This window comes from Pseudorca crassidens, chromosome 4, assembly GCF_039906515.1.
Source record: "Pseudorca crassidens isolate mPseCra1 chromosome 4, mPseCra1.hap1, whole genome shotgun sequence".
In the NCBI taxonomy this organism is placed as follows: Eukaryota; Metazoa; Chordata; class Mammalia; order Artiodactyla; family Delphinidae; genus Pseudorca; species Pseudorca crassidens.
Window position 1 is genome coordinate 62,955,268 of NC_090299.1, and position 20,787 is coordinate 62,976,054.

Genomic DNA, 20,787 nt, shown 5'->3' on the forward strand with positions numbered 1-20,787 from the left:
ATAGTGAGCTCATGATCCGGCTCCCCTTCAGTCCCTTTAATTATTATTAATTATCACGAAAATGAAGACACTTGAAGATTCTAGTTCCGCTTTCCACTGCCCCAGTCAGGCCTCGACATCCCTGTCTATTGCCCTAAACACCTAACTCATCTCCCAGTGTTCAGGTCTCATTTTCTAAAGTTTGAGTTATTGGTCAAAGATGTGATCACATCACTGCAGGATAAGGGCCGGGTTCCATTTGTCTGCAGTCAAAGCCTTCATAAACTACCTCTCACTTTTGCAGCCTTTTCCCCACCATGGGTACCTTACACTGAGATTATAGAAAACCAGGTAACCTGAATCACTTTGCTCCCGTTGTTCATGTAGTTTCTTTGACCTAGAATTTCCTTCCCTGCATTCTAACACTCAAGCCAATCAAAATCCAACTGATCGTCAAGACCCTGTCAAATGCATTTAGTAAGCCTTCCAGACCGCCTGTTCTTCCCTCTCACCATCATCCACTCATAAATCTATTTTTCTAGACATACAATAAAAACTATGGATTAAACCAATGGTTAACTGGACAATCTTTCACCTCCTCCCCCTGCCCCCCATAAGGGACATTTAGCAAGGCTGGAGACATTTTTGGTTATCACAACAGGGGGTGGGGGTGGGGTGGGAGGCGCTGGCATCCAGGGATGCTGCTAAACCTCTTCAATGCACAGGGAAGCCCTTTCCCTCCGACAAAGAACCATCTGGCCCCCAGTATCAACAGTGCTGAGGCTGAGAAACCCTGGATTAAACAAATGTATTTATTACTGCCCTACCGCCAAGCCCCATTAAATTGACAGTAAAGGTATTTAGAAAGATCAAAAATGGAAGGAGACCAAAGTTTAGGAGAAGAGACAAAAGTGGGCCAGAGCTGTCCAAATTTTGCACATGGAAAGCAGATGGTGAAGTTGATGACTGCCTTAGTAAAGAAATCATTTAACCTAAATCACTTTGCTCCTGACTTGTTCATGTAATTTCTTCGACTTAGAATTTTCTTCTAGAATTTTCTTCCCTACATTCTAATACTCCAGCCAGTCTTACAATAGTCAAAATCCACTGATTCTTCAAGACCCAATCAAAATGCCATTTCCTTTGTAAACCTTTCAAAGCCCCCTTTTCTCTTCTCTCTCCACCATCCATTGATGAATTTATTTGCTAGACATCCAATTTTTTTAAAAATGAAGGAAGTGAAAAAGTGAAGAAAGCAGAAACCCAACTCTCTTGGGGTCAGGGGATGGTGCCAATAAAAGCAAGCCCATTCAAATCACAGCACCCTGGAAAGACTCAGTAACTGGAAGCCCAGTTTGCAACCATGCAGGGACAGGTAGGTCTGGAAATATCAGGACTGGTTCAAAATCTTAATGAAAGATAATCAGATACCTAGATTCCTACCTTCACCCAGAAGAGTGAGGCAGCTGCCCTTCTCCCACTGGGTTTATTCTCAGAGAAGCCAAACTGGAATTTTCTGTGGACAGAGGAGGGCAAGTGGGGAGCTCCTTGTTGAAGTCAAGGGGGTTATGTGCTCCCTGAACAGTATGATTTCTATGCCTTCCCCCTCTTGACCCCAGAGAATTCTTCTCCAGAGAAATACAACTTGGAATAAAAAACACTCAGAAATACAGGCATTTATGAGTCCCCCCATTTGAGTCCCATTTAATCACCTTATAACCCACAGATCAACAAATCCTGTGCAAACACAGAGCTTTCATCACCTTGTTAGTGCCTCACTCTTAACTATAAATGGACATCCAAGGATCATCAGACATTTGAGGAAAATTAACATGAAAGACAGAGACCAAACCCAAACAACCAAATAAACAAATGGAAGAGGAACTCAGAAGAAACAGAGATAACAGTGTGGGTAGAGGGAGCAAAAGATAACTTGAAAATGACTCTAGTTAAGACTACAGAAGATGTGAACAGCACTACCAGCAATTTGACCTCACTGGCATTTATGGGACACTCCATCAAACAACTGCATAATATAAATGTGAAAAAGGGGTTCAGGGGCTTCCCTGGTGGTGCAGTGGTTGAGAGTCTGCCTGCCAATGCAGGAGACGCGGGTTCGAGCCCTGGTCCGGGAAGATCCCACATGCCGTGGAACAACTAAGCCCATGCGCCACAACTACTGAGCCTGAGCTCTAGAGCCCGCAAGCCACAACTACTGAAGCCTGCGCGCCTAGAGCCCGTGCTCCCCAACAAAGAGAAACCACTGCAAAGAGAAGCCTGCGCATCACAATGAAGAGTAGCCCCCGCTCGCCACAACTAGAGAAAGCCTGCGTGCAGCAACAAAGACCCAATGCAGCCAAAAAAAATAAAATTTTTAAAAAAGGGGTTCAGAGAGATGACTGGGGCGTTGGGGGCTGGGAGACCAAGCAGCTGTTGGTTGAGGAGGAAGTCTGGAAAACCGAAGTGGTCTACAGAGAGTTTTGTTATTTGCTACACTGTGTGTCATGTAAGCCCTTTTCATCTCCTCCTCGTTAAATTCTCCGTGTAATCTACATTACTCTATAGCCTTACACATTACTCTGTATTTCATTTTGGAGATATGAAAACGTATTGACAAAATTTGTGGTTGGCTTGGGGTGAAACCGGGTTTCGTGTGAGAAACCTGGGCTATGGTTCTCCGTCCCACTCAGGATCTTCAGGGCAGAGGAGCCAGCCTTAGTCACATTAAACCATCCTCCGAGAAGAGACTGACGTGGGCAACCTCAATCTGACTGCTGGAGACAGAGGATGTCAGGCTGGCACCATAAAATCCCAGGCGAATGGATGGTGTGGAAGCTGGCCTTGCTGGAAGCCCCTTAGTCCTCGAGAACTGGGATTCTGTCCCAGAAGGTGACAGGAGAGCCAGTGCAGAGATGACCTGCACTCCTGAGCCCAGCCTCACCTGCTGCTGCGGGCTTACCCGGGGCCTGGAGGCCTTTTGAGGGGCTGACCGTCCAGCAAGCACTGCCCGAGGCTATGGACACCTGGGGAGAGCGCCAGCCAAGGACTGCAGAGGAGACCTCGAGTTGTAGGCTGACTACGCAGCAGACACACTGCAGACCCGGCTGGCAAGCCCAGGGTGGAGAAGCAACAAATTAGTGGAGAGTTTGCAAGGTTCTGGTATTAGGGATTACGCGAGGCCTCAAAGCCACAGAAGCCTCTCTGTGGTGGAGCGCCCGCTGGCCCTCAAACAAGCACACGCTGGTGCAGTGAGAGGCTGGCTTCCATATGGCAGGTCTCTGACCTCGCAGCCACAGAAAGGCCAGAGACCCCTCTGGGACAGAATCGAAAGACTTCGCAGCTACTCCTAGCTGTGTAAACACAGTTTTGAAAATCAGGCCTAAAGGAGTGTTTATAACAAAATAAAGAAAATAAATAAATAAACACCTCACCAGGGAACAGGGAGGCTCCCAGATTCACTCGGGAAGAGGAAGCGAAGGCTGGTGGAAAGGGCTGTCGCCGGGGACACAAGTGAGCGATATGGTGCTGGGGCACCTCTTTGGTTTTAGGGATGGGAGGCGGGGAGTGCGCCTCAGACCTCTGAGGCTCGGAGGCTCAGAGCGCAGCTGCCTGTGGCCCTCCCCGGCCCGCCCTGCCAGCTCACCACCGTCCCTCCCCCCGGCCCCGCCCTGTCCTCGGCACAGGCCCTCCCCTCGGCCCCGCCCTGTCCTCGGCACACCAGCTTTTGCTCCCGCTGCAGGGGGGGGGGTGTGTGTGTGTGTGTGTGTGTGTGTGTGTGTGTGTGTGTGTGTGTGTGTGTGTGTGTGTGTGTGTGTGTGTGTGTGTGTGTGTGTGTGTGTGTGTGTGTGTGTGTGTGTGTGTGTGTGTCTTATATCTTTATTTTAAAAGGATTTAATACCTAAATCCAAAATTTAGGAATTGCAAACAGTGCAACAAATGGTACATAAAATGGTTTATTTGATGATTTTACAATTTAAAACATTGTTGTATCCCAGAGATTCCCATTCTCACTAAGGCCTTGAAAAATGTACTCTAAATCTGCCCTTACCTTTTTTCCACTTATTTGGGTCTCATTTACTGTGTCTAGCTCCTGTAAATGCACAGAAATTATTTTTTCTGAGTCACCAATGACCTTCTAACTGTCCCAAAGTTGCCTCTACTCAGCTTTCATTCTGTTGCAGCTGAAGGCTACCTCTTCCTTTTTAAACTCTTAGCTTCTAGAACCCTGTGCTGACCGTTTTCTTACCTTGGATGCTCTTTCACCAGTTCTTTCACTGGCTCTTGTTCTTCTACCCTTTATTCCTCTCAGCATTATTTTTTTTCTCATATTTTTAAAATACCATTTATCTAATTGTAAACAATACCAAAATATACAAAATCAAACATTATGGAAATAGATAATGTAGTAGAAAGTGATAATCTCTCCAAACCCTGCTATCAGAGATTGGGCAGGATATATATAAAATATGCAATTTGTAAAAAGTAAGGGTAAGATAGATAATATAACAAAACGATGCTAATTCTAGTCATGAATAACCTAGTCTTTCCGAGTGTCCAGATCATTCTGTATGACCGGCACCCCTCCCTAACCTTTGCCTCACCCCTCCTCTGCTGCCCCTGTGCTAACTCTCCTCCTCGCACGTTGACTGCAGCCGCATCCGCCGCAGGGTCTTTACACTTGCTCTTCCCTCCTCAGATCCAAGGCCAACCTCCCCTCTCCTTTCCCTGGCTGGACCCCTCTTGATACGCTGCTTCCTTATTCAGCCCAGTTGTTCAGCTTCCAGAAGGGTCACCGTGCTTCCTGTCTGAGGGCCTCCCACCCCAGCCTGGCCAGCCAGGCACCCCTTCACGTCCAGGTGGAGCTGGGTCTTGTGTCTCGTTTTCTCTTCCCGCACTTCTTACAGAGGAAAGTCTGATCGGTGAGTCAAAGGTGGCAAACATTAGCCCAGCGGGAGAGGCACATACAGAAAAGAACCATGGTTTCCTCGGCAGCAGAAGGAGCTCCTAGGAAAGACCCACTTTTGTCAAGTCAAGGCTTCGGTAAGCAAGTGGAGAGGCAGAGCCCTTGGATGGGCACAGCTAGGCAGAGCTGAATCACGCTGCGTAAACACAGGGGAGGTGCAGGGACGGCTTGAGGAAGGGGTTGAGAGGAAGACCCAGGGGAGGAGGCCTAAAGGGTCAGAAACCTTAAAGGGTTATTGGCTAAGTGGTTTACTGTTGGCTGTGTGATAGACCCACCCTCTGCCCGCTCCCCTCACGGTCCTCCGTGAAATCTCCGTGGTTCGCTTTGGGGCACCTGCTTCAAGGCCGCCCCTGGAGGAGCCACATCCAGGTACGCAGGTCTCTGGGATCCATTGGGTGGAGGGAATTCGTTTTCTTCATTTGTACCTTTGACAGCATCCTGAAAAATAAACATCTAAATCCTTGAAGTGTGTGGCCTTTTAGGAGCATATTATAGCAAAATGAGAAAGAATCGACAAATAGACAAATGCTATCGGAACAGAGCCAATAGTATTCACTCGCCCTCTGTATTCATTTGCTGGGGCGCTGTAACGGACCACAGACTGGGTGGCTTAAATGACAGAAACTTATTTTCTTAAAGTTCTGGAGAATAGAAGACCAAAGGGTCATGAGAGTTGTTTTTTTTCTGAGGCCTCTCTCTCCTTGACTTGTAGATGGCCTTCTCTCCCTTCACCTTTACATAGTTTTCCTCTCTGTGTGCCTGTGTCCTCATATGAATTAGGGCCCACTCGGATGACCTCATTTAACTTTTTTTAATATATAAATTTATTTATTTATTTGGCTGTGTTGGGTCTTTGTTACTGTGCGCAGGCTTCCTCTAGTTGCAGTGAGCAGGGGCTACTCTTCGTTGAAGTGCATGGGCCTGTCATTGTCATGGCTTCTCTTGTTGTGGAGCACGGGCTGTAGGCGCGCGGGCTTCAGTAGTTTTGGCACTCGGGCTCAGTAGTTGTGGTCGTGGGCTCTAGAGCGCAGGCTCAGTAGTTGTGGTGCACAAGCTTAGTTGCTCCACGGCATGTGGGATCCTCCCCGACCAGGGCTCGGACCTGTGTCCCTTGCATTGGCAGGCGGATTCTTAACCACGGCACCACCAGGGAAGCCTGACCTCATTTAACTTTAATTCCCTCTTTAAAGACCCTGTCTCCAAATACAGTCACATTTTCAGCATATGAATCTCGGGGGGGAACACAGTCCAGCCCATAACACCCTCCATGCAGAACAACTTCCTGCTGCCTACATTATTGGAAAAGGCAGTTATTATTCTCCAGGTCATAACACTGCATTTGTTCCTTTTCTTCTATCCTTTCCAGAGATTTCCCTCCATGTAATCTTCTCTTTCTAGAAATAAAAGCTCATCCTTCTAAATTTCCTCTGAGGGCTCAGGACCGTCTTTCCAGAAATAAACCTTCTGAGAAATACACGCCTCCAATACATGCTACAGGCTGCTGTATTGTGTTTTGTTTTGATTTGATCTAATCCTCTAGAAAAAGCCAAGAAACCTGAAACTTGTTCATCTTGGAAACAAGAGCTGTCTTTCCTGTCTTTGTCCAGACGGGCTAGTCCACTGTGACTCTCTTTCAGCCTCTGCCCCTCCCCCAATCCCAGGCAGCCGGCAAGGAGTTGGGACCTTATCTGAGAACACCCTGGAGGAGGTAGAATGCAACACCACAGTTCCAGCACCCGCAGGAGAGGCATGAAGACAGATAGCAAGATAGTGATGTGCAGGGTCAAGGGGAGGAGCCCCAGGCAGGAGTGAGCACAGATGAAGCAATTCTTGATCTCAGCCCATTTGAGAGACCAGCTTTGAGAAGACTGTGGAAGCAGACTATGAAGGAAAGTTTCACGGAATGCTTCCTAGAACATCACCTGACTTGTGAGGCGTTCACTCTTTCTGCCTTTTCTCCACCAGGCTCCTTACAAGACACCTACACTCCAACCATCAGTAGTTATCATTCCCCAAACTCATTGTGCTTTCCTGATTCTTTGCCTCAGCTAAAATCTTTCCCTCTGCCTGGAATATTCCCCTGCCTGCCCCAAGCTCAACTTATTAAAAGTCTATCCAGGGCTTCCCTGGTGGCGCAGTGGTTGAGAGTCCGCCTGCCAATGCAGAGGACACGGGTTCGTGCCTCGGTCCAGGAGGATCCCACGTGCCGCGGAGCGGCTGGGCCAGTGAGCCATGTCCGCTGAGCCTGCACGTCCGGAGCCTGTGCTCCGCAACAGGAGAGGCCGCAGCAGTGAGAGGCCCGCGTACTGCAAAAAAAAAAAAAAAGTCTATGTCTTCTTGAAGATCAAGTTCCAGCATTGCAAGAGGCCTTTATTGATCATCACAGATTGAAATAGTCATCCTCACCTCTGAACTCTTGAAGCAGTTCATTTATTTCTCCTTCCTCTAAGGATTTGCCAAGACATGGAAGAGGCCACTTTGCTATGGGGGAAATACACAGGCTTTGGTTTAATGGTGATAATGATAAATATTTTTTGAACATTTACTATATGTCAAGCACATGCTAAGTGCATTTCTCATTTAATCTTCACAGCTCACACAAGTGGATATTATTATTAGTCTCATTTTGCAGAGGAGGAAACAGCAGCTCATGGGCATTTGTCATGTAGCAAGCCAGTGGAAATCAGGATTCAAACACAGACTTGCAGACTCCATAGCCCATGCTCTCAGCCTGAGTCCTGAGATCAATTACAGCACCTGCTAGCTTTATGACTTCGCACAACTCAATCTCTCTGAACCTCAGTTTTCTCATCTGTAAAATGGAATCATAATACTACCTTTTGGGAGTTATCATGAGGACTAAATGAGATCACATGTCTAAAGTCCTTTGCACAGAGTCAGTTCTCTGTAAAGGGTGGTTTCTTGGTAATTCATGGTGCATATAACTGGTGGTCTCTCTTTCTAGAATGTAAGCTTCTATAGAGTCGGAAATGAGTCTCATTTACCTAGTATTTCCTTCAGCCTCTGGCAGAGTGATTGCTGCATGACATTTATCAATTGAATACGTCATTTATCTTCTCCCCTGTAAGCTTTCAAAAACAGAATCTGCATGGGAGGAATTATAGCCCCTGCTGTGTGGTGTTGAAGCATGGCCCCCAACATCTTTTCTACCCCTAAAGTTCTAATCTAGAAACTATGCATGGGGAATTTTCTCTCTTCTAATTACTTCCTAAATCCCAAGAAAATTTCTTGCAACAGTTTCAGTATTTTGTCTGGCCCAGATCTAGAGAGTCAAATAGGGTAAGCAACCATCTTCGTTTGCCTGGGTCTGTACCAGTTTCAGCACTGAAAATCCTGTACCCAGGAAACCCCCTGGTTCCTGGACAAACTGGGACAGTCAGTCAGCATAAAGTCAAACAACAAGATTCTGGACAATCACAATAATTTATTGAACACATACTACATGTCAGGCACAATGCAAGTGCTTTATGCTTGTACTCTCACCAAATCCTGCCTGCAACTCTAGAAGCTGATGGTTCTACAGAAGCAGATGTAATAGTTCACAGTACAGACCTTAAAGAAATTCTTAGGAAAAGACTAAGTCTCAGAAAAAATCTAACTAGTTTTCCATGGGCTTCTCTCACATGTGGCTTTTGGAGGGGCACAGATGTTCATATTTGCTTTCCCCGGAAGTAGCAGAGGGAGGAGCCAAGCTTCCTGTTGATTGCATTTAATCTCACTCACTCAACTACAAGTTCTCTTTCATACAGCTTGGAAATGCAGGCTTTGCATGGCAGCGTGGGACCATAAAAATGACCGTACAAGATGAAACTGTGCTGAGCAATCTTAATAATCTAGGAGAAATGATGCTGGTTTTGTGATATTTAAATTTTTGGTCAAAACATTAAAAACACTGTCAACCATAAATGTATAGGGAAATAAAAAAAATAGTAAAACTAATGTTTGTTTATTAGTTAACATAGTTTATTAGTTAAAACTAATGTTTGTTTATTAGTTAAAATTTGTTTATTAATGTTAAAATATTAGAGACATTGAAAATTGAAGTGTTCTAGTTCTTTGTCAAAAACTTATCAAGGGCTTCCCTGGTGACGCAGTGGTTGAGAGTCCGCCTGCCGATGCAGGGGACATGGGTTCGTGCCCCGGTCTGGGAAGATCCCACATGCCGTGGAGCGGCTGGGCCCGTGAGCCATGGCCGCTGAGCCTGCGCGTCCGGAGCCTGTGCTCCGCAACGGGAGAGGCCACAACAGTGAGAGGCCCACGTACCACAACAACAACAACAAAAAAAAGAACTTATCAAGAGCAGTGTGAATGGTGCTTGTCTTCTCATCATGTAACTTAGGATAGAGAAAAATCCTTTTTTCCTATGCCAAATTTCCAAACTGTCATACTCCTAAGTTTGGATGAGCTTCTAACACCTCTTCCTTTGCATTTTCAAGGTTCTAAAAGATATCTGAGAATTCCTTTAGTTTTTGCTAGCATCATTTCTCGGAAATCTTCATCTTTTTTATCACAGCCACTTTCCTCATTTATGTTGCTAAGTTCCCCCCCTTGACTAAGTTTCTCTGGCTGCATGTCTAAAACCTCTCAGATTCAGCCATTTCTTCTATTTATGTACAATTCGAATTCACTTCCAGCATTGTTTTGTTGCTGCTGTTGTTTTCTTGCTTCCCTTTCATTTCTGTGGCCAATTCCTTCTTCCAACTATCCATGTTTGTAAAATGTCATATGGGTTTATCACTGGGAGACAAGGAAGCAACACAACTGCAGACTCTGCTGTCTGTGTATGAACTTAATAACAGACGCCCAGTGACCAATCACAGCAGACTTTGAAAGAAGTGAGGTGATTGCTCACGATCATACCGCACATGTTATTTATATAGGGATTAGTGGACGAAAGATTTAGCAGCAAAGCTTGTAATTTCTTGTACTTACACAATTGCTCACAGTGACTGAAATTTAAACTATGTTGCTGAGATCTGGTGCTGTTTAACTAAACTGTGGTAAACTGAAATTTGTGCATGTTAGAACCAAGCAAAATGAGCACTGGTGATACTTAAATATTTCATCTCTGGTTCAGTCCCCCCTGCTTCAAAAAAGAATCTGTTTCCTGTTCCTGTGGACCATCTCACCACTCTTTAAATTGTGGAATGCCAATATGGGGGAGGGGGAATCAATATTCAAATTCTGTTTAAACCAACAAACAACTGGATAATGGATTATTTTCAGTCTTTGAAATGGAAATATCAGATAGCGTTTGTTGACTGCCTCTGTGTGCCAATAACTATTTGGTACTTTAGCAAATTTTTCAACAATCATCAGTGCAAATACATGGGGAAGACAATAGTATGCTCATTTTACAGATGAGAGAACAACCTCAAAAATGCTGATGATGATGTAATTTGACCAAGATTACAGATCAAGTGGCAGCACCAATATTTTAACATGAGTCTGTCTAAATTTAAGTCCTTGCTTTTGCTCTTCACTATTCTGCTTTCCACAACATTTTACATCATTAACCCTTCATTGCTTATATAGCTGGGGATCTGTAATTCCATGCTTGTGCTATTTGTGACCCATGGCATTGTCACCAAAGCAGCATTTAAATGAGGAGTTCTGTGGACTTATCCCAGAGTTCTGGAAAACAAATCTCTTTTGATATGTAAATTTTAAAGGGGAAAAAAACCTCCATAGATATCCCAGCTTTTACTGATGGCTCAGAAGAAACCTGTTATGATATTTCCAAATTATCAGAGAAGAAATGACAATAAAAGGCTATTTCTCAACTTTTCTTTTTGTTGGTGGCCACGAGAGAATAGGTTCACCTGATCTGCCTGGGCAGGCCAAGTTTCATCCCTGGGAGCCTGGATGAATGACTAATTCAGAGCCTCTCTAGGACTTACCTGGTGGCACAGTGGTTAAGAATCTGCCTGCCAATGCAGGGAACACGGGTTCGAGCCCTGGTCCGGGAAGATCCCACATGCTGTGGATCAACTAAGCCCGTGCGCCACAACTACTGAGCCTGCGCTCTAGAGCACACGAGGCACGAATACTGAAGCCCACGTGCCTAGAGCCCATGCTCCGCAACAAGAGAAGCCACTGCAATGAGAAGCTAACACACCATAAGGAAGGGTAGCCCCTGCTTGCTGCAACTAGAGAAAGCCGGCACGCAGCAACAAAGGCCCAATGCAGCCATAAATTAATTAATTAATTAATTAAAAAAAAAAAAAAAGAACATTTCTAAACATGGATTTGAAGGAGAGAAGAGTTCTCCAAGAATCAGGCTTGAGGAGGCAGAATCCAGACATCTCCTAAGCCTCTGGCCCTCAAACTTGGCTGCACAGTGGCATTACCTGGTCATCTTTTAAACTACTGATGCCTCTGCCCACCCTCAGAAATTCTGATTTCATTGGCCCTGGGTGAAGCCTGGGTATTAAGATTTTTTTTAAGTTTTCCAATAAGTCTAATATGTAACAAAGTTTGAGAATTATTGACCTACGCAATCTAATAAGAAAAGGTTGTCACAGATACTAATGATATTAATTATTAGTAATTGGAGTACATATTCACTGGATGAAGTTATAGCTGTGAATGATAACAGCTAACACATGAATCACTGAAATCATTCTGAAAGACTTTTTTTTTTTTAATAGATTTATTTATTTATTTTTGGCTGCATTGGCTCTTCCTTGCTATGCGCGGGCTTTCTCTAGTTGCGGTGAGCGGGGCCACTCTTTGTTACGGTGCGCGGGCTTCTCATTGTGGTGACTTCTCTTTGTTGCTGAGCGCGGGGTCTAGGTGTGTGAGCTTCAGCAGTTGTGGTTCACAGGCTTTAGAGTGCAGGCTTAGTAGTTGTGGCGCATGGTCTTAATTGCTCCGTGGCATGTGGGATCTTCCCGGACCAGGGCTCAAACACGTGTCCCCCTCACTGGCAGGCACATTCTTAACCACTGTGCCACCAGGGAAGCCCTGAAAGATGTTTTTTAATCAAAGGCTATAGGCTGAAAGATAAAATGGTATGCACTTTACTTAAAAACAAACACAAGATAATGCCGTGTGTGTGTGTGTGTGTGTGTGTGTGTGTGTGTGTGTGTGTGTGCGTGCAAACTAAGTGTCCTGAGATTGAGTCGATAGTCAATGGAGACTTCAGGCTTATCTGTAAGAGAATATATTGATGTGTCACTTTGTAATTAAGAATAAGAATTAAGAATTTTTCTAATTTATTTTTTGGGAGGTCTGGGGGGTTTTCAGGGGGTGGGTTGTTTGTTTTTTGTTTGTTTTTTTCTAAGAGAGGTGTTTTATCCCTTTGATCTACAACCTCTGGGTGGAGAGAGGATGCTTCACTCAGAGTGGGCAGAGTTGCCAGACAGTTGGAGATAACATAGGAAAAAAGAAATAAACAAGCAGTAACTTAACTTTATCCCAGACTTTGGCATAGGCACAAAAAAATAAGTCATTCTTTCTCCCAAAAGAAAGGACACTATTTGTAACTCTAGAAACAGTCTTGTTCTGAATCATTTCCCATCTGTTTTGTGGGAGAGACACAAGCTAATTTTTTTCCCCTCAACCATCATGGAGATTTTGTTTAAATTGAAGCACAACTCAAGTGACTAAGTAAAGTGCAGGAAAACCTCCTGAGGTTGCAGAAGTGAGCAAAAATATGGCAAAGAGGCTTTACATGTGAGATCATAAATTATAGGAAAATTATCTAAAATGTTTGCACAGGATGGCTGGCCCTGGGGTGATAGTTATTGCCAAGAAAGAGCACCTTGAAGACATTGCAGACTGCAGAACTGGAGGTGGCCCAACAGAACATAAGAAAAATAATACTAACTAATGTCTCTTATTGAGTGGATATAATATTCTAGTTACTATTCTGAGCACCTTGCTTCAATGATCTCATTGTGTCCTTATAAAGCAATATATTATGATCAGCCTGATTTCACAGATGAAGAAGAGATTAACTCACCCAAGGTGATTCTAGTAAGAGGCAGCGTGGTCCCCTAGCAAGGTACTCAGCTGTTGTACCACACTGCCCATCAGCAGGAAGGGCAATGTTTCCCAAAGCCAGTGCTGTGGAACACCAGGCACCATGCGAGCCACAATGTCAAAAACAGCTCTCAGTCAGATTTACAGAGAAAAACCACTTTCTTTACTAACAACATGTCTGTAATATGCTAATAAGAATCTGATAAAGAAGACGTGGCACATATATACAATGGAATATTACTCAGTCATAAAAAGGAATGAAATTGAGTTATTTGTAATGAGGTGGATGGACCTACAGTCTGTCATACAGAGTGAAGTAAGTCAGAAAGAGAAAAACAAATACTGTATGCTAACACATATATATGGAATTTAAGCAGTACTGATGAACCTAGTGGCAGGGCAGGAATAAAGACACAGACGTAGAGAATGGACTGGAGGACACGAGGAGGGAGAAGGGTAAGCTGGGACGAAGTGAGGGAGTGGCACTAACGTATATACACTCCCAAATGTAAAATAGATAGCTAGTGGGAAGCAGCCGCATAGCACAGGGAGATTAGCTCGGAGTTTTGTGACCACCTAGAGGGGTGGGATAGGGAGAGTGGGAGGGAGATGCAAGAGGGAGGGGATATGGGGATATATGTATATGTATAGCTGATTCATTTTGTTATACAGCAGAAACTAACACACCATTGTAAAGAATTTATATTCCAATAAAGCTGTGGGAAAAAAAAATCTGAAAGTGATAGAGATTGCATAATTTGACTTTAGAGCTCTATTTTCACAGATTGTATGGTGGAGTGCACTATGGAAAATGATGTGTAAGGAGACTGAAGAGTTTCTTTATGGAGAAAATGAAACGAGGTAAACCTTCTGCGGAAGGGTAATGCATAAAGGGATTTGGCGATGGTAGACCTATATATTTGCTCCTAAAGAGACTCAGCTACGGGGAGGTCCAAGGCTGGATGCAGGGAGTGCAAGGGGCTGGAAAGGAAGAAACGGCCCAGAAATGGAAAATAGGGAGGAAGCAAAACTAGCAGGATCAAAGCAACAGCTGTGGTCAACATCAAGGAAGAATAGCAGCCATCAGCGATCGGGGATACAACTCGACTCGAGGAACGCCATAAGGACTCAGGCAAGAATTGAGTTTCCAGAACAAGAACCAAAGATGGGCCGTGAGAGTCAGCAACAAGTGAGAAGAACTGGATCAGGGGCTGCTGCTTTAGGCTGCCTCCAGGGCTTGGGTCCCACCAGCCAGAAAACAGATCATTTCTCACATCTTCCCTTTTATCTGCACCAGAGTTCACTCCTCCCTTGCAGAGAAAATGCAGAGAAACTACCAGGAGCCCCTGAGGCCACGTGACCCAATCTGGCTTCTGCTGAGCCTGTCCCTGAAGAGCACTGTGTCAGCCTTGATTCCAGGCTCCCCTCATCCCAGACTCCGGCGGCGCACCCCGTCTTCTGAAAGGGCACGTGCGCGGCACCCGCGCCTCGTCCTTTTGCTCTCTGTCAGCACTTACTTGTTCTCGCCACTGGAAGTCAAGGCTGAAAAATCTGAATCGGTTACACCTGGCTTACTGGCACTATTTACTGGTGTGCACAGCAGATTTGATTTACGATAAGTATGTCGAACACGTCAATTTGTTGCTTTGCGGTATGGTAGGGGTAAGGGGGTGGGTGCTGCACTGTGTTTTGGAGAAGACGGTGGAACTTTTGTCTATGTTTTTCACCGGAGGAATAATTCAATTCCCAGTTTGATTCCAGAGGAACCATAAAATCAAACCAGAGAAAAATCATACAAGCAAGCATTTAGAAGAACCCAAGGCTTCTTCTTTTCCAGGAGAATCTCAAGTTACAGTTTGGAAATGAACACGGTATTTCCAAGGAAGGAAAAGTGAGCCTTCCTTGCTGGCCCTTCCTCTTCCCCATCTTCTCTCTCCTCTTCCTTCCCCTTTTCTTTTTTCATCAGCCCTTCAGCTGCCAACTACCATAGGAAAGGAGGAAAGACCTGTGCTAAATCAGCACTCTACTCTGCCCCTTATAAAATACAACAAAATCCTTTTAAAAATGGTTTCGAAAGCATGTTACCACACCCAGCCCTCTGCTTCAGCAAGGGCTCTTGTTTCTGATAAAGGCAGAGTGTCAAGAGATCGTGGGATAACCCGAGTCAGGAGATTTAAAAACCCTGACAACCACCAGTCTTGTTTCATGTCATGATTGCACCACTGGTTACCCTGGTGTTGAATCAGCATTCTGCAGACCACATAAAGTTCAGCTCTGTCTTCGCAAAGTGAAAGTGCTGAATTATATTGAAACTGTAGAAAAAAACAAACCAACCTTGACTCAAGTGTCTAAGTATCAGCTCTGAAAGTTTTATTTTTATCTGGAAATACAGTAAACTCATTTCAGAATGGTTGAGGAATGTGGTCTTCTGAGTAATTTACTCTTCCACTTGATGGCAAGTTACCACATTTACCACCAGGCCCTTCCTCCTTTCCCTGGCCTTTGCCTGCCCTGGGCTAGTTCTCCTATTGGCTCCATCTACTTGCAGGCCCAGACATGCCTCTGTTTCTGACTGGGGCAAGAAGTCAGTGGCCTCGGAAATACCGGGGACCTAATAACTCAGTCACAGAGTCAAGCAGAGTTGCACCCTGGGTGTCCTGGAGCTCCTCGGAGCACTGCTGTCCACCCTATGCTGGGGAGGAGGGTCAGACGGGTCTGTTTTCAGATTTGGTCTTGACCTCAGCCATCACACTCTGGCTCCTATGCTCTGGGCCATAGTCTGGCTGACTCCCAATTGCTGGACTACACTCGCCGATGCCAGTTGGTGCCAACACTAGTCTAGCCTTGGCTGGAGCATGCACTGCCCTTTGACCCCATTATGCCGGGGCCATCTGGCCTCCTCTCCCAGCCTGGCCTCTGCAGCCAGCGTAGCACCCAAGTCACTCCCTGTACCCTGAGGAGCCTTACAGCTTGTCTCACCTCCCTCCCAACCAGTCCCCCACCCTAGGCTGGAGCTTCCCACCCTTACGCCCAGACCTGCTCTTATTTATGTCATGTGCCCTCTACACGTTTCAGATTTTCAAGAAAATACAATACATACTTATGACTTAAATATATTGAATCTAATAACTTCTTGATCATTTCAAAAGCACCACGGGTACTTAGCAGTGCCTTAGGCACTTCTTCCTGAGCACCAGGGCGTTTGGAGGGTGGAACATCCAGGAGTAGAATTAGGAGAATGATCTAAATGGTACTGATCCCAAGACACCCCTAAACACTAGGTAACTTCAAGCAAATTGCTTAACTTCTCTAAGCCTCAGTTTTCTTACCTGAAAAGAGGACAATTATACTTAACTCATGAGGTTTCTGTGAGGGCTAAAGATCATGTATATAGAAGGGCTTGATTAATTAAAACATTCCGAATATTGGCTTGACATTTCCATTTCCATAAAAGCAGGGATTTGGGATTTTTAGCTGTTTATATCCTAAGGAGGAAAAAAAAAAAAGGCTACCTAATAGCCATTCCACTGTAGTGGAATGTTCCCTGTCTGGCTCCCCCAGTAGACTATTAGTTTCTCAAGCCCAGGTGTTATGTCTGGTTCTCACGTACCTGTGCCAGCACCAGCACAGTGCCTGCCCCATGAGTGTTTGTTGAATACATGACTTCCATCAGCTACATCGCTCTCCTCGCCAAGCCTGAGGATCATGTCTCTAATGTACATTCCTAGGTACCTCTGAGGAAGGAATTGTGCCAACCTGGCAGAAGCTACAATGAGTGGGGATAATTGCTCCCATTCCTTCCTTCCTACTGCCAATACCATTAAGACAGGGTGAGAACGTCCAGTAAATGTGGGCGAGGAGCTTCCTGGTGCCTCCTGTTGCTACTCCCCACAATTGTGCTACGAGCTGGACCAGCTGGGTCTAGGCCAAGCAGAAGGGCCAGCTGAGTGGCAGAGAGACCTCTTTGCCCCACCAGCCCAAACCTCCACCACTTGGCCCTCCGTCATCAAGACAGTGTGTTTCCAGGAGGCCCAGGTAAGTGCAATACTGCTTTCTAAAAGACAAATGGGTGATAATGAGGTCTCATTCCTTCCTTCATTGTTCCATTCATTCATTCATTCTACAAACATTGATTGAACTGTGTGTGCCACTGTGTCCCACTGACTGTTCCAGATGTTAAAGAGGCACGGTCTGGTCCCTCAAAGAACTCTGGGACTACCGAAGGAAACTAACAAGGAAATAGACAGCAATGATACAGTGTGATGAGAGCTGGAACGGTGGAAAGCACTGGCTGTGAGAACACATGGGAGTCAGGGCAGGACTAGGTAGAATGTGGAGTAGAGGTTGAAGCTGAAAAGAGCTCTGGGCAGGGTGGAATTTAACTTCTTGAAGGAAGAGTAGGCATTAGGCAGTTACATCAAGAAAGTGTGGAGAGGAGGGGAGAGTATTCAGTAGGACACAGGGACAGAGACAACAGCCCGTCCAAGAAAGAATGGAGGGTCAAGAAGTGGTAAATGGGGATCTGATGAGGAAGAACCCAGAGGATGAGATCAGGATGTGAGTTCCAAACTCCAGGGCCAGGGAAGGGAATGTCTTTTGGTGGAGACCTGGGGTACTAGAAAGATAGGTGGGAGGGGATGTGAAACCTTTATCCACCTCTGGCTTTACACATAAGGAAGCTGAGGTCTGGAGGCAAGAAATCATTAAGGTCACACAGCGAGTGATCAGCATAGCCAGACCTGGAGCTGGGCCTCTGGACCAATAGGATGATAAGAAATTAGCTTCTTAAAACGGTCAAGAGCTCCAGAACCCTCTCTGCTGGAATCCACATTCCCACACTCCTTCCTCCAAAGAGCTGCCTTCTCCACAGTTGGTCAAAGGTAGTGAAGGCAGCCACTGGCTACTAGAGGTGGTGGTGAAGGTTCAGAGAGACCCGGAATGATGGGCTGGGCCCTGGAATGCAGTGGTGAGCCAGACACGTGGTCTGTACCCTCCCTCTGGAGTGCACGGAAGAAAGGAGTGTAAAGAGTAATCATCCCTCATCGAGGGTCAACGAAGAGCTTTCTAAGGAGGTGACATGTAAGCTCAGGACGGATGAATGACTAGGCTTCAGCCAGTCCAGGAGTAGAAGGGAAAGTCTTGAGGCCAAAGGAAGAGTACAGATAAGAGATTGGAGGAAAGACTGGAAAGTGTGGAGTGCCGGAGGAACCGTGGGGAGTGCAGCACGGCTGTAGTAAAGAGAACATGATGGGGTGTGGCTGGGGGAAGATGGAGAGGTAGAAGAAGACCAGCCCTGAAGCAAGGTTGGATTTTATCCTAAAAGTAGTGAGAAGCTCTTATGGGTTTCTTAGGCTACTCTTCGCTGCACAGTGGGCCAGGAAAGGAAAGAAATCAACGGTGCTGTCAGTGGAAGAAAACCAGGGGTCCTTCCTGGTTCCTGATGAAACAGGAAGTTAGCCTGCACAGTGGCACTGGCAGGAAGTCCTGGTTTGATAGGTGCTTCGACCTTTGCTGTGGGCTGGGATCCTACTACCTTGGAGCTCACGCTTCTCCACAGCCTCATCAGCAGACTGGAAGAGTAGGAAAGGCACATCCTCCCTCTTCTACCATCAGGGTCCTCACAGTAGAAAATGTGTTCAAAGCCTCCTGTTTTGTACCTAAGCAATGGTGTCCATGAACTTGGTAGGCTGGCAATCAGTGCACTCCATGAAGTTTCCCGGACCTACTTAACACCATTGTGTCTATTGGAACTTATGTGCTCACTGGTTTGCTTTCCCTACCAAAATATCAGCTTCTTGAGAGCAAGAAATATGTCTTACTCATCTTTGTCTTCTAGCTCCTCACAAGGTAGGCAATAAACATATTGGTAAATTGAATTACACCAAATATAGTTATACTCACTCAGGGTACAGTATGCATTCAGTCATTTGGGGAAGACAAATTGAAAACTATTAAACGTGTATAATTTTTTTTTTTTTTCGGTACGCGGGCCTCTCACTGTTGTGGCCTCTCCCGTTGCAGAGCACAGGCTCTGGACGCGCAGGCCCAGCAGCGACTGCTCACGGGCCCAGCCGCTCCGTGGCATGTGGGATCTTCCCGGACCGGGGCACGAACCCGTGTCCCCTGCATCGGCAGGCGGACTCTCACCACTGCGCCACCAGGGAAGCCCAAACGTGTATAATTTTGATAAGGAAAAAGCCTTTTGGGTTCTGAAACATCAGCTTTAAAAAAATTGGGGGGACCCAATTTTTTTTTTTAATTTGGGGGCTGTTCAGAAATGATCAAAGCAAAATAAATAAATGCAAAACACTTTTTAATTTAAATTTTAAAAAAATTTAAAAAAGAAATGATCGAAGCATATGTCTGTTTGATTATCAGCTCCTTGGCAGACAGGACTATTTTCAACTTCGATCTCCCACAGAGCATGGCATATAGTAAGTGGCTCATTATTCAATGAATGTGTAGGTCACACACATATATATACACCAACTCACGTGTACTTTTTGCACCACTAAAGGGTTTTAAAGGTACAGATTCAGTTTGCTTTGTTTAAATGTACAATAAAACTATAAACGGTAAAGCACACCATAGTATAAATGACGCATCTCAAAGGCATGTGAATGTGTAGTTATTATACATCAAAACTCATAAAGGTGGATGATAACATCACTTACTTAGTAGCAGCATTTCTCCATGTGATGTTTAATAGGAAAATACACAAGGAGGGAAATGCGATGACACACTACATACTCTCAAACTTTAAAAAGAAGTGTAAAAGGATTTAGATAAAATGCTATAACTGTAAAATCAATTCAGGGAGGAAATATCAAGAATAAGTGATTTTCAAGAAGTATGATTTTATGATCTGACATCAGAGAAATACTTGAACAAATGAAAGAACTGCCCTACCCTGGAGTGTTATTAACGAGCCAATGGAAGGGTTTTAGTGAACCACTTGTAACTAGAGAGCTGGCCGGAAAAAGAGGGGGTAGAGTTTCTGGAACCAGACAGAACTGGGATTTTCTCAGCTGAGTTTGCAGTTTCACTTAGGTTCTGATCAAAGTAATCTCTAACATTTAATAAAAACAGATGCAATTTTTCTTATAGATCTTTAGTGCCTGGAATACAAATCCCCCATCTTCTCACTGACCAACTTCTCCATCCTTAGGAATCCCTTCGACTTCTCCCCCTTTGTCCCTGGGATCCATGGTTATCCCCAGACTCTGGCGAACTCCCTCACTTCCTGATAACTTGCCGCCATCTCTCCATTCCTACAGCCTCCCAGGGAGGAACATAATGGGTCCCTTGAACACCCGCCCTCCGTGAAGACAAACACAACCATTCCTTTAAGCGGGAAGACACCTTAGACACCAACCGACAAAAGAGGCCAGGAGACTTGCAGTGACTTCCATGACGTCACAGAGCTGTTTCAGTTGCAGAGCCAGCATCAGAATCTTACTCTCCCATGCCCTGGTGCCTCCACAACTTCTCAATATCTAGCCCAGGAGCAGCAGGTACAATTGGCTTCCCGAATTATTATAACACATGATAATTTCATGTATTAGTAGTTGAACTCTAGACCACTCTAAAAGGTAACGTTTAAATCCACCTGGTGTATTTATTTCCCTTGTGGAAATAATTTTAATGCTTCCTTGTCTTGATTAATCCATATTCAGGCACGTATATGATTTTTATATTAATGTAATCTGTGGCTGCGCTTCTCATGCTACTTTTGTTTCATTTGAACAGTCACGTGTAAACATCTTTCCAGCTTTCTAGAACATCACTGTCCAGCAGAACTTCTGCGATAATGAGAATGCCCCATACCTGCACTTTGA